General features: G+C 45.1%; 1 protein-coding gene across 2 annotated transcripts in view; it reads left to right on the forward strand.

Annotated features, from left to right (window-relative positions):
- The window catches only part of SLC37A2 (solute carrier family 37 member 2), a 1,507,897-nt gene that overhangs the window by 708,051 nt on the left and 785,095 nt on the right, over positions 1-14,751 (forward strand). The gene's annotated exons all lie outside the window — the stretch shown is intronic.

Here is a 14,751-nt window from a genome sequence, read left to right on the forward strand (position 1 = left end):
CGTAAACATGAATTTCTCCAGGTGGTGTTTGAACCCTGATCAAAAGGGATATGTACCCACATGCCTAACCCCTATACCAACAAAAGCATTGGTTATATATTGTGGCAAAGTCCCTTGCAATCATAGAAATGGTATGGAGGTCCTTATTTTATGTACATTATGACTTTGTTACATGCCACAAATTGAGATTTTCCTAGCCATGGTGTCTGAAAGGTTACATTTTATTAAAGACGCAGAGGTGATTATTGTGCTTTCTTTTCTTGCTTTAATAAACACGGGAGTCAAGAAAAAACTTGATTACCCAAAAAACCCTGGGAAAGAACTACTAAGTTGCATCACAATAGAAAATTACATTTTATTATAAGACCCAGAAGCTTATACTATGCCTGTTCAAAGCACTGAAATAACAGATTCAGACGGATGATCAATGTTTTTAAAACAAAAGGTTCTAAACCTATTAATGTTTGAACAATCTGCATATCTGAGAATATCATGTAAACTTGTACCCCTTCCCAGAAGGGATGAGAGGCCATAGCCCCTTTGACTGAATGAGTGCCAAAAGAATCGATAGAAATGCCAGCTAAAGGCATGACCACCTAACTCAATGGGCTGAAGTAGGAGGAAACACATGCTTATGGGGTTTTTGAAAGGAAATAATGAGTTGGGAAGAGGAGGAGCTTCTGAGATCTGCAGTTCATGAAACGTAAGTCTTCAATCAATTGTCAATACACAATTTAGGTTGAGAGTGAAAAACAGGGTAATGGATTGATGAAAATTTAGTTTTGGAATATCTATTCACCTGAAAATAAACCAATAAGAAGGAATAATGGAAAGAGGAGACATCTATGGCCAGATTTACAAGGCCCTAGCGCCTCTTAGCGCCAAACTTGCACAATTTGTTTAAGCTAATGTTACGTTAAGGAGGCCATTCTCCTTCACCATATTTACAGAGTGGCACAATGTATGCATTGCACCACTTTGTAACCCCTTGTGCCACATTATGCCTGTTCCAGGTATAATGTATGCAAGGGGGGTGTCCCCATGCAGGCAGGCATGTTAAAATGGCACAGTGAATTTTTCATTTCACTGTGCCATTTTTAGCATCATTTTAATGCCTAGTTAGGGAAGGCTTTAAAATGACGCACTCATTACTTTCAATGGGCCTCCCTTTACTTTGCAGGGTTAGCTCCACAATTTATGGTGCTAATCCTGCAGAGTACCACAATAACATCCAAAATCTTGGATGCTATTGTCCTAACATGCGCTATGGTGCGCCGTATTGTCAATATGGCACAAACATTGTGTCAGTAGTGGGGCACAGGGATCACAAGAAAAGTGGCACACCAAAGTTCATGCACCACTTTCTTGTAAATATGGCCCCCTAATACTTTAACATCAGAGACACATTTGATAGAGACCAAACACAAAAGCATAGCTGTTAGACCTGACAGCCTTAGGGTGGTTATCCCCCAATTGTTGGCCTCCCTCCCTCCACTTTTCTTACACTGGTTTTGCTGGTTTTAGGACTCCGCACAGTTTACCACTGCTAACCAGTGATAAAGAAAGCATATGCTCTCTCCCTTAAACATGGTAACATTAGTTCATCCCCAATTGTCATATTTGATTTACTTATAAGTCCCTAGTACAATGCACTACATGTGCTCAGAGCCTGTAAATTAAATGCTACCAGAGGGGCCTGTATCACTGATTGTGCCACCCACATATGTAGTCCCTTAACCAGGTCTCCGGCCTGCCATTGCAAGGCCTGTGTGTGCAAGTTCACTGCCATTTCGACTTGGCATTTAAAGGTAATTGCAAAGCCTTAAACTCCCCTTTTTCTACAGGTGTCACCCCTAAGGAAGCCCCTATGTAATCCCTAGGACAGGTTGCCATGTAGGTAACAAGCAGGACATGTACATATGTGTTTTATATGTCCTGGCAGCGAAAAACTCCTAAACTCACTTTTCATCACTGCAAGGCCTGCTTTTTTCATAGACTATCATTAGGACTACCCTCATATACTTTTTCAGTGGTAGATTCTGATCTGAAAGGGGTAACTGTGTCATATTTAGTATGGCCAGAATGGTAATAGAAAATCCTGCTTACTGGTGAGCTTGGATTTTATATTAATATTTTAGAAATGCCACTTTTAGAAAGTGGGCCTTTCTCTGCACTTAAAACCATCTGTGCTTCAGTCAACACCTGGTATGTGCTGGTTGACAGCTCCCTTGTGCATTTTACCCAGACAATCACAAACACAGGACACTCAGGCACATCTGCATTTATCTGTATACTGAGTGGGTCTTCCTGGGCTGGAAGGGGGGAGGGCCTAACACTTACATTTCAAAGGCCAGTGGCCTGCCCTCACACAAAAGACTGATAAACCTCCACGGAACCCTGACAGGACTGGGCTGAAAGGGAACTTGAGCACTTCAAAACCACTCTTTGAAGTTTCCCCCACTTCAAAGGCATTTTTAGGTACATAAATTGGGTCTCTGACCCCACCAACTCAGACACTTCTGGACCTACACCTGCACCCTGTCAGAGGAGCTACATAGGCTGCTCAAAGGACTCATCTGGCCTGCTTTGCTGCGAAGGACTGCTGCCCGGCAGGCCTCTGATTTTGCTGTAAGGACTTTGCCTTCCCCTGCGGTGCTCTCCAAGGGCTTGAATCAAGCTTACCTCCTGTTTCTGAAGTTTCAGGGCCAACAAAGACTTCACCTCTTCAAGAAACTCCTTGTGCATCGAAAATTGATGCAATGCCTGCATTGCAGCTGAGAAATCGCCATATAGCCGACCAGAACAATGCAGCACCGACTTCCCAACTGAAAATTCAATGCAGCGCATGCTTTGCGATGGAAAATTTGACACATCACCTACTGGATCGACGCAGTGCCTGCTCATTCTTCCAGTGCATCAAGGATTTTCAACTCATCGTCCCTGGGTGTCAAAATATTTCCGCTTCGCAGTGAGGAACCAAGACTGCACACCAAAAAACGATGCAAACCCTTTGTAGCGTGGAAAGAAATTACACATTGTTTGACCCACATCGGAAAATCTAATGCAACACTGTATTTTTTCACGCTTCTCCTCCTCTGCGGTCTCCGTGTGTTGGTATTTTTCATGCATTCCAGGCACTGTGTGTAACAATGAAAGAACTGCTTATTCTAAGGATTGAGACTTTTTTTAACCTTTTGAAAGTTGTGCTTGTTGGATTTTTGTCGTTTTGACCTTATTTTATTCAGATAAATATTATCTAACTTTATAAACATGTGTGGTATATTTTTGTGGTGTTTTCACTTTGTTACTGTATGATGTATTGCACAAGTACTTTACACATTGCCTTCTAGGTTAAACCTGACTGCTCAGTGCCAAGCTACCAGGGGCTGGGCACAGGATAATTTGAATTGTGTTGTCACTTACCCTGACTAGGATTGTGGTCCCTGCTTGGACAAGGGTGTATACGTCTGCCAAAAGACCCAATTTTTAACAATAGTGAATTTAGCTGATAAATGCTTGAGAGATAAGGAAACATTGCCTGGGCATGAAATAAACACACGTAGTACCAAGTTAACATTCCACATAGCAGTACACTTTGTAACAGGCGGTTTAGCAAAACATACTCCCTTTAACATATGACAAACCAGTGGGTGTTCAAAGATAGGTTTTCTATCCACTCTGATATATTCTGCAGATATTATTGATCTGTAAATGTTAATGGTCTGATAAACTTTCCCTGGAAATGCAAGGGAAGCTAGAAAATTCACTAACAGGGTTACATGTACTGAAATGAGATCGGAATCCCTGTCCAAACACTAGCTACATCAGAGCAATCAGGCTGAACTGTAAACATTTGCTGTGCCCGGGCCCCAGGATTGTTGGCTAAATTGGACAGCCTCCTCCGAATTTTCTGTGGTTCTCCAGGATGCCCCAAAATACTCCATGCTATGAGGTAAAAGGAGCCCTGTAGAATGAGACTGGGATGAAGACCCTAAGGATTGAGGATCAAATTGGGAAATGGAGGAATTCACACTGGAATTCACACAGGAAGGTCGGGAGACAGTTCCAGTAATGTTGGGTACCATGGTTGGAATTGCCAATACGGTGTTATTAGAACAAGAGATGATTGTTGTCTGCAGGCTTGAGAAAGGCAATGAAAAGGAACAGGGAAAGGCATAAAGGAGGGACTGAAGCCAAGACTGTAGGGACGCATCTGTAGCAAAAGCTAGAGGATCTGGTCTTCAATGGAAAAATAGAAGGCAGTTGAGAATTGGTATGGGAAGCAAAGAGGTCAATTGACATGGCTCCGAAGATTGAAGAACGATGATTGAATACTGAAGGATGAAGCCTCCAGTTGCTTAAATCGCGAAGATGTCCGAAATACCAGTCGGCCACCGTGTTCAATTTGACTGGAAGATACTCTTCTTTGACGGAGATGCTCCCTTAAAGGGAAAATTCCCAAAGACTCTTACAAACAATTGCCCAATGTTTGGACCTTGTACCTCCAAGACTGTTTATGTACCTGACAGCTGACAGATTGTCCACGTGTAAAAGGACTGTGCATTTTACTATGTCTTTTATGAACGACTGGATGGTAAAGTAACCTGCAAGCATCTCTAAACAATTGATGTGCAGTGAATACTCACAAAGAGACCACGTACCTCCAGTTGAAAGTTGACTATATCCTGCGCACTTTTTTCCGAAAAAGACCAGACTGTTCCTGTGAGAACTGTAGAGTTTAGGGTAGACGACTCTGGTCCTGGAATCTGGTATACCTCTATGCAATAACCCCTAATATGCTGAATCACCCAAGGATCTGACATTAGAGACAACCAAGCATCCAGATAATACACCAAACTGCCTCCTTCGGGAGGAAAGCCAAAATTGGAAGTTCTTACCAGAGGATTGGTCACCTTTGGCCCGGTATCCCCTGTTCTGGAATCCACAGGGTTTATACTCTTGATAATAGTTTAGTGGATGGCCTTGATTGTAGAAGCCTCTAAGGGGATGACCCCATGAGGAATAACAGCCAGCAAAGTGACCCTTTCCTTTGCCAGTCCTGCCAAAAATCTGAGAACAGAAAATATTTTTCATGCAAAACTCGTCTTTGTATATGGTTGCAAATGTTGGGACATATTTGTCCATTTCTTTTATAAAAGAATCTTCAAACAAGAGCCCATTAGCCTGAGGTTTCTTCTCCTTAGTTGTCATTCCATTGAGCTTCATGTCTATTTTTAATAATATATACAAATATATTTTTAATAAAAGGCTCTTACGCCTTTCTCACGAAATGTAGGCATTTGTATTCTCCAACATACAAATGGCATGTTGTGCCCAATTAGAATGGATTTCAGGGTCTACTTTTTCCACTTCCATCATTGCCTCCTCGGCCAGATCTATTATCTCGGTCAATGGACCCACCAAGTTCAAACTTCTACCCCAGCAGTTAGATCAGGCTCTGTCTACTCCTTTATTGTGGTCCTGTTTTGAAAAAAAACAGTTACATATTTGGATCTAATCAAATCAAATCAAATCAAAATCAGCTTTATTCATTTTTTTGTTAAAATCATAAAAGTGCATGATAAAAGACTGTAATAAATAGTTTTTAAAAATTTTTTAATTTCTTTATTCATGCTTTTCAACAAAAGTTAATACAGAAAGCGATTGCACCATCGCGCAACATAATATCCACATAGCCCACGCAGTCAAAAATTGTCTTCCATGGAAAATATGTTGCAGCTTCCTACGGGCCCCAAGGAACAACAAAACTGTAACAGCATGTATTTAGGGGTTATTGATCGTCCCATCTTCAAGACCTTCTCCCTCCGGCTTACCCATTTCTTTGCCAATCAGGTATTTTTTATAAACTTCCCAATATTGTGCAGGCCTGTTGGTTGGGGGAAATAATTCTTTATGTGTCAGTTTGTGTGTTGCAGTACACCATATTCTTGTGCCACTCCTCTATTGTTGGCACCGGACCCCGATCCCATCGCATTGCTTTGTGACGCTTAGTCAGCAGCAGCCCAATAGCTATCAAACACCGAACCGACTTCTGTACTCCCCTGTCCCAGCCTAGCAGCGCCACGAGTGGCTTGCGTTCCAGCTTATGACCTCCTATGCCTTCTAGTTCTGCGAATACTTGTCCCCAGAATGGCTGAATGTCTGGACAGCACCATGACATATGGAAAAAACCTGCCTGTCTTCCCCACATCTTGAACAAGTGTCCTCTGTATGCAACCCATATCTACAGAGTTTGAGGGGTGTATAATATACCCTATTCATGTATTTAAAGTGTTTCAGGCGGTGTCTGCCATTCAAAGAGACTGTGTGGGTTATCGAACAGCAGTACTGCCACTGTTCGTTCGTTAACTGCAACCCCTAACCTCTCTGCCATTCAACTCTAGCCTTTATCAGCTCATGTACACGCTCCTTCTGTACCTCCACATAGAGTTTAGACACAAAACACCAGGGTTTCTCATCTGTAATAATCACAAAGAGGGACTGAATGTCCAGTGGTTCACGCCACTCCTCACCCAGAAGAGCACCCATTGCATGCCTGGCTCTATAAAACTGATATTGCAGAAGCGTAGCCATTTCAGTCGCCCACTTTATCGCCATGTCGCATGTACACATGCTACCATCTTGGAAAAAATCCTGAGTCGCGTAATATTTAGCTTAGGCATGGCCTCCAATGCATTTTTATCTCGCCACAACGCGTACCACGCACACCACTTTCAGAAGCACGTGCAGAGAATATAGCAGGGTGAGCCACTGCCAGCCCATCAGGCTATGCCAGGCCTGTGTGGTAGTGTTCAAGGAAGCAAATTCCCTATATCTTAGAGACAGGGAATGAAACATCTCGGCAAAACATCTGGGGCCGCCAGCTCACGTTCTATTTTTAGAAATGGCAATTCTTGAGAGCCATGTATCCAGGTTTAGGCAAACATAGCATGGGCGACTCTGTAATACAGCTCCAGATTAGGTGCGTTAAGCCCACCCATCTCATACGTTAGGGTCTGCCATTTGACTCTCAGCTGCTTTCCTGCCCAGGCTAGCTTAACAAGCAGAGCCCTCAAGGTCGCAAAAAATGCCCTCGGTAACGACATAGGGAGATCCTGAAAAAGGAACAAAAATATTGGAAGCACAACCATTTTCATGAGGGATCTTTGACCCACCAACGAGAGCGGCAGCCTGACCCATCTCTCCATATTTCTTGCCAGTGCTTTAATCGCGACCTCATAGTTATCCGCCATTATTATCTTAGGATCTGTTTGGACTCTGATGCCTAGGTACCAAACTGATCCAGTTTCCCACTTAAGGGGGAAATCCACATCCACTGGAGTCGTGGCAGGCGTCAGGGGGAACACTATGGACCTATCCCAGTTAATCCTTAGGCCAGAATGGGTGCCATATTTTATAATCTCTCTTAATATCCGTGCTACGTTACGGTGTGGGTCTTGGATATATAGCAAGGTGTCATCCGCATATGCAGAGATCACCAAATTATAGTTCTGGAAACGGAGACTCCGATAACTATGATAGTCTCGCGATGCACATGCCAGTGGCTCCGCAACGATCTCATACAGCAGGGGCGACAGCAGACATCCCTGCCTAGTACCCCCAGTAATATGAAAGGCGTCTGAAACCATGCCATTAACTCTGAGTCTGGCCAAAGGCTTCGCTTACAATGTTGTCATTCGTTGTAGAAAGACAGTCCCCACTCCCAACCGCCTCAGAACCGCTGTCATAAAATGCCACTCCACTGAATCAAAGGCCTTCTTCACATCCAAGAAAACAGCCACAGCTTTCGTCTCCGGATTCCCATTCTGTATAGCCCCAAAGACTGTACAGAGGTTAGCAGTAAGACTACGGCCTGGAATAAACCCCGATTGCTCAGGCTTAATCAATTTCGGTAAGAGTATGGCCAGTCGGTCTGCCAGGATCTTAGCATAGATTTTGGTGTCAACATTTATTAATGACAACGGGCTGTAGGACGAGCACTGCGTTGGAAGTTTGCCAGGCTTCAGAAGAGCAATCAACATCGCCTCTCGCATCGAGGACGGCATAACACCAGCCTCTGCCATCTCTGCGTAGACTGCCCTCAGATGTGGGAATAATAGGTCCTTAAAAGCCTTATAGAACCTTACTGTCAGCCCGTCAGGCCCCGGGGCCTTTCCCTCGGCCATACCCTCTTGAGCCCTGCTCATCTCTTCTAGGGACAGAGGCGCCATAAGGGACTCTGTCTGCTGCTGTCAGCCATGGCAATTCTATATGTAGCAGGTAATCTAGCGCTTCCTCCTGATTCGGGGCAATCTTCGAGGTGTAGAGTGCTTCATAATACGTGCAGAACGTATTTGCTATGTGTTCTGGATCTGTGATCTCGCTGCCATCCTCGGCCTACACCACCATAATAGTGTCTTTCTCTCTGTTGGGACACGCCAGGTTCGCCAGCACCGCCCCTGGTCATTCACACTCCCCATAAATGCGGGCTGTTGCGTATTTCCCCATATGTTATACCTCAGTGAGTGCTGTGTCCTGAAATTCCACCAATTTGGTGCGTATGCGACCCAAGTTCTGACTGTCAGACGTGCGTAGGTGCTCCCGCTCTAACTGGGCAAGCTCTTTTTCCAAAAAGTCCAGACGTCCTGGAATCAATTGTAGAACCTCAGCGTGCTTTGCTATGTTTATCCCATGTATGTACACTTTAAATGTCTCCCTCACAGTGCATATGCTATCTACAGAGCCAATATTGATCTGAAAAAAATCTTTTATGGCATCAGCCAGCTCGTCGCGAAATGCTGAGTTGAGCAGAGAGTATGGGGGAAATCATAATGTATATGGAGGAATAGGCCTGGGCCTCAAGGCCATCTCCAATGAAACCGAGGAATGATCTGAGTATGTTCTGCCCAGGGAGCCTCCACCTGCAAGTTACCTACCATACTTTTGGACACCAGCCAAAGGTCAATTTGTCTATATAAATCATGTGCTGCCGAGTAATGTGTGTACCCCCCCGGAGCAGGGTGCCTGTATCGCTATATGTTGACCAGCCCCAACTCCGCCGCCACCCCGGTCACCGCTCTGGCCGCCAAAGCTGGTTTCCTATGTGTGCCCGACCTGTCTTGTGAAGGGTCCAATGTGCAATTAAAGTCCCCTCTCCAAATCAGCGTGAGCTTTCCACAGGTGCCCGCCCTGTCTGCCAGGTCGTAATGAAATTGGGAGTTCAGGAGAAACGTGACAGTCCCATTACTGCAACGTGCCCCTATAAACCTGCCATTACGGTCCGTTGCCTTCTCTTGAAGGCAGAAACGGGAGGTCTTCGATGCCCAAATCACCCCCTGAGAATAGGACGTGAACTCTGCGGCCAAAATTGGCCCCCGCATCCTCCTAGGGGTAAGCATAGGGCTACCCGGAACCAGGTGAGCTTCTTGCAAAAGAGCTAGGTCCACTCTGTGCCGTGGTAAATAGGCCACTACCTTACATGCCTTTCTGGCATCATTTAAACCTCTCACATTCCATGTGACCATGAGTATCCTATTCACACCCTTATTGGTATCTGATTCTGCATTGCTATTTTCCATTAGCTACAAAATGCTTACACCCTGTGCCTGCCAACCAGCGCATGTGAGTCGACAATCGCTTTGCTTAAAAAAAAAACATTGGAACATATAACTCCCTGTGAATCTACCCCCACCCACAACAGGAATTGCCACAACCCACCTCTCTGCAGATATTCATCCCATCCCCCACCCTTGCATGGACCAACACGCTCGTGAGGATGGCCCCAGCTATGCTTATCGCCCCTCTTGTGCCGTCCACCTACTGTGTTGTAGTGGTCAATTAGCTAAGTACTATGCGGCGCCACTGCCAACAGCCAGTGCCCACTAAAAACATTCCACTCCCAACCGGTATTCATCTCTGATGCCTTGTCTCCAGCCCTGTATCACCCTTGCCCAGCGTCCACAGGACATCTCTCCTACTGGCACCTGCGGTTGCACAAATTCTAGTCACAGCCATTTTGCGAGAGGGTGCCCACGGTTTTGTGTCCTCTCCCCTCAGCCATCTTTCGCTTCAGGAATTGGGCAAGGTTTTTATGATCTGTAAAGAGGAGCGGCTTGCCATCCACCATCACTCGCAACCTGGCCAGGTATAGCACGTGGTATTCCAAATGAAGACCCTGCAGCTGCTGTTTCCCTGCAATAAATAAATAAAAAAATGCTGAAGGGTTTTGAGTTCTCTAGCTCGTTGCAGGGCAGCATCACGGTCTCTGTAGTTTAGTAATCTGGCTATAATGGGGCATGGCGGGGCACCCAGGGGGCGGCCGGCCTGCCAGCGAATGATGCGCTCTTTCTTTCGCAAACAGACTGTAAAACGTGTTGCACTCCAGCAGCTGGATGAGCAGGCATTCTATGTAACCCTCTATGTTATCTATAGCAGTAGGTTCAGCTACACCCACTAAATGTAGGTTATTCCTGCGGGATCTGGCCTCCAAGTCATCCTCTTCCGTTTGCAGGGCCACCAGCTCTTTGCCCATCCTAGCCTGTCCGGAGGACATAGTTGACTGGCCATCCTCCACCTTTGAAATGCGCCTCTCCAACTAGTCTAGCCATTCCACGTGCCTATATATCCGCTCAGTCATTCTGTCCATTCTGAAGAAGAGGGAGTCTGTTTTACTGTCTGTGGGCCAGGCTTTGCTGCATTGCTGCTAATATTTGTCTCAGTTCCGGTTCCTCCCCCGATGGCATATCAGCTCCTCCAGACACACCCGCCACTCTGCGGTCCCCTGCAGAGGTCTGCAATTTGCGCTGGTCAAACTGAAGTATGGCTTGGTTTTTGTCCGTCTTGCCCATGTTTCGAGCATTAGTTGGCGCACAGGTTATACTCTTTCAAAGGCACTACTTCAGGATGCCTCCTCCGTGCCAATATATACCGGGTTGCACGCCAAGGCGTCTGCACCACTACCGTGGGACAGGGCTCCCGCCATCACCAGACAGCTGTATTTTTAGCCGCCACTGCTGCAACTTACCACCCACAATAGACCCCGCTCCTCACAGCTCACTGTCCTGTTGGTGCTGTCTGTAGTTCTCCTCCTGTCTCCACCGATGCCTGCTGGGACACCCCAAGACGCTCCACAACTCGACCCAGTTCCAGCACAGGACCACGAGGGCTCCCCCACCTCACCTTAGCGAGGAGCGTGTAGAGCCAGGGGCCGCCTTGTGTCGCCACCAACCCGAGGCCGCGTGGGCCGCACCCCGCACTCACCAGCCCGGCCAATTCACTAAGCCTCCAGGCCCAGCCTACATCTCTTGCCAGCTGTGGTGCTGCACAGCCCTTTTCAGGCCACAGCGCTGAGCACCAGTGGCGCACCCATTTTGTTCTCACTCGGTGCTGTGCACTTCGCAGCCCAACTGCGGCCCTTCTGCAGGCCGAGCAGGCCTCCATCAAGCTCCCTCCCGGGCCAGCTCACTTATGGACCTCTCCGGTCGACTTCACCCAGTCCTCCTCCTTTCTGCTCTCGGCAGCCAAGGTGAAGCCTCTCCAAACGCCACGATCTCTCTGTGGTCCCCCGGTCGGGGGCACTACCGGCCCAGGCCACCTCCCATGCTGTGTTGGTGTCCAGGCCGCTCCAGACTCACACCAGGCCCTGTATCATCTTTCTACACCTTAAAATAGCCCATAAAAACTTAGACATAACATTGCAAATATAACTAGTTGGCACAGATTGTAAAAACACATAGGCTGGGCGACATTGTACCAAATCCCTGGATCTCAACAATGGTAGCAGCAGTGCCTTTCTTTGTGTCTTATACAAGTTAATGTTTGGATCAATCATGGGGGTATTAGCCACCTTATTATGAAGGGACAGGTGAGGATACTTTGATTTTAATTTATTTCTGGAGGACTAGGGAGTGTCTTAAATAAAATGAAATATAATCTGACACATGATCAGAAGGGAGCCATTCGGAAGAATATGAATGATGGATTAGTTGGGTCGTGGGGTCAAACATGGGTTCTCCTAAATGATCTAAAAAATCATAGGACACTGAATCTGAAAGAGAAATGTTGTGCCTTTTTTCTGGAGGTCCATTATTAGAGGTATCATTGTTGACATTACAATTAGCCCTGTCATCATTCATGATGCCGTCATTATCCAGTGGCGGCTCCTCCCAGCAAGGCAGCAGCTCCTTCTTAGTGGCAGTGCGGCAAAATGGCAGTCCTTTCAGCAGCACAGCAATCCTTCCTGGCAGAGGATCCACAGGTCCACAAGTTTACTGAAGCATTGGTGTCTGAGGTGCTGCCTTTTGCAGTGGGGGAGACTTGTGAAGACCTGCCTTAAATGTGCATAGATGTCCTACCTTTCCTGCCTCCAGATGAAATACAGGGGGTATGCAGCCCATTGCGTAGAGACAAGACATCACCTATTCTGGTGTAAGTGAGGCTGTGCCCAGCTCCTCCTCTTGCCAGTGATGGCCCACATTGACACACCTAAGGTCTCATTGTGTGTTGCTGTCCAGGAGGAATACACAAAGCATTGTGCTACACTCAGTCAGGTGATCAGACACAGCTGCAGGCACCAAATTGCTAACACAAAAAATGAAAACTTGCTAAAAGTGGCATTTTCAGAATTGCAATTTAACATCCGACTTCACCATAAATTTGGGTTTTAAATTGTGATTCCAGAGACACCAGACGTGAAGGTATTATCTCCTCCTAACTTGAAATTACACTTTAAATTAAGTGAAGCAACTCCAAAGGTATCCTATGGGAGAGGTAGGCCCTGCATTAGTAAATACACCTTTAAGAGATTTTCACTACCAGTACATGTAAAACTTAAAAGCACATGCCAAACATTTTATATACAGTGCATCTTTTGGCCTGTTAAAAGCTTTACTGTGTCATGTCAACATGGCATGAGGCATGTTTAAAGTGCTACTTCAGTGGGTGGCACAATCATTGCAATCAGTGCTGCAAGCCACTAGTCCCATTTAATTAATAGGCCATAGTCATGTGTACAGTAGTGCACTTTGCTAGGGACTTATAAGTACATTAAATATGCCAACTGTGGCTAAGCCAATATTACCCTGTTTTAAGCAGGAAGAAGAAGAACAAGCACTTTAGCGCTGGTTAGCAGTGGTAAAGCGCACAGAGTCCTAAAGCCAACAAAAACATATTCAGCAAAAATGTAGGAGTGAACTTAAAAAGTTTAGGGATGATCCTGCAGAGAGGGCCATTTCCAACACGTGCCTTCTATATTAACACAGTTTCAGTTAGTATTAACATGAAAGCCTAGTTGATGTAGCACCCCATCTTAAATACTGCACTATATGGTAATCATTTTGATACTTCAGTTCCCCCAAACCAATAAGTGAGGTACAATATTATTGTGATTGCTTGTGACAGGATATTCTTTTGTTTGGAATAGATTAGATACAAAATAGAATCAATATAAGCATGAAAAACAACATGTTTGTGATATGTTCATCCCATTTACTAGTACAAATACCATCGTTTGTTTGGTTTTATAATTAAAGAAACCACGAAAGCATTTATGCATATTTCCTTTTAGCCAAAAATAGCTTATTAACAGTTTTTTTACTTAAATCCTGTGTAATATTATACAAGAGTTGACATAAATATACTAAATAATAGTTCAATGTACTGAACAAGGCAAAACAGAAGTCCTAACTTAGAGCATCTCTTGACTTTTTTCATTGTTTGAACTTCATCAAGTTCATCCTCATCAGAGGGTAGGAGGTATCTTCTCATTAGCACTAGTTCTGCTTCATGTCTATTTAGGCCTTCTATTTTTTGGAGAAGTTTGATTGTTATCTGCAATAGAAAAACAAAAAAGCATTAAAAATCTCCATGCATTTTTACTTTTATCATTAAAGGTTACATAGAAAGTAAAAATACCATTTGACATTCCTTACAAGAAAGTCACCTGTTATTTCTCTTTGAAATATATATATATATGAGCAACAATGTTTACTATGCATTTCTCCCCAAGCTTGTCATGGACGGAGAAGGCCAGGGTGCTTCACAGTACCTGCAGAATCCGTCTTATAAAAATATTTTCAGCACACTGGATCTTATCAACCCTCATGTATCCCCATACATCACAGCCACATAGACCCTTGGAGATGCACTTGGCCTGATATAGCTCAACTAAAATGCTTGGAGACCAAGAGCTTGAACTCTAGGTTAAACTGGCTACTGCCCCTGTGGTCTTATCAAGCTTGCATCTCCTTTCCTCAATCTGGAGCTTCCAATTGTTATTCACATCAAATAGCACCCTAGGTAAGAAAAAGCCAATACTTTGGCCAATGTGTGATTGCCCACCTTAAACGTTTTGGAACTGGTGTATCAGGGGCCTGACATATGATTTTGTGAAGTTTACATCAAGGTCAAAACTGTAGTTTACCGGTGCTGTGGAGGCGGGCTAAACACTGGAAAAGTCATGACGTATCCATGCCTTTCACAAATGAAAGCAAGCAGATTTTAAAGAGCAAGCCCAGGAACCAATGAAAGAGACTGACGTAACCTGGATGTGGTTTGAAGCCCAAAGAGAGATTACTTTATGGATGGAACACTTTCGCTCGCCCATAAAAAGGGATGCACTTGGAATTACACTGCACAGGTGGACTTACAGGTAAGTCCAGTGGGTCTCCTTGGAGGGAGGAGGTTGCAGAGGCCTTGGGACCACAGCAGTACAGCTGGGTTGTCGGTGCCGGGAATGCTGGAGCTGTGTGCAGT

The sequence above is a fragment of the Pleurodeles waltl genome, chromosome 3_1 (assembly GCF_031143425.1).
Source record: "Pleurodeles waltl isolate 20211129_DDA chromosome 3_1, aPleWal1.hap1.20221129, whole genome shotgun sequence".
NCBI classification, from domain to species: domain Eukaryota; kingdom Metazoa; phylum Chordata; class Amphibia; order Caudata; family Salamandridae; genus Pleurodeles; species Pleurodeles waltl.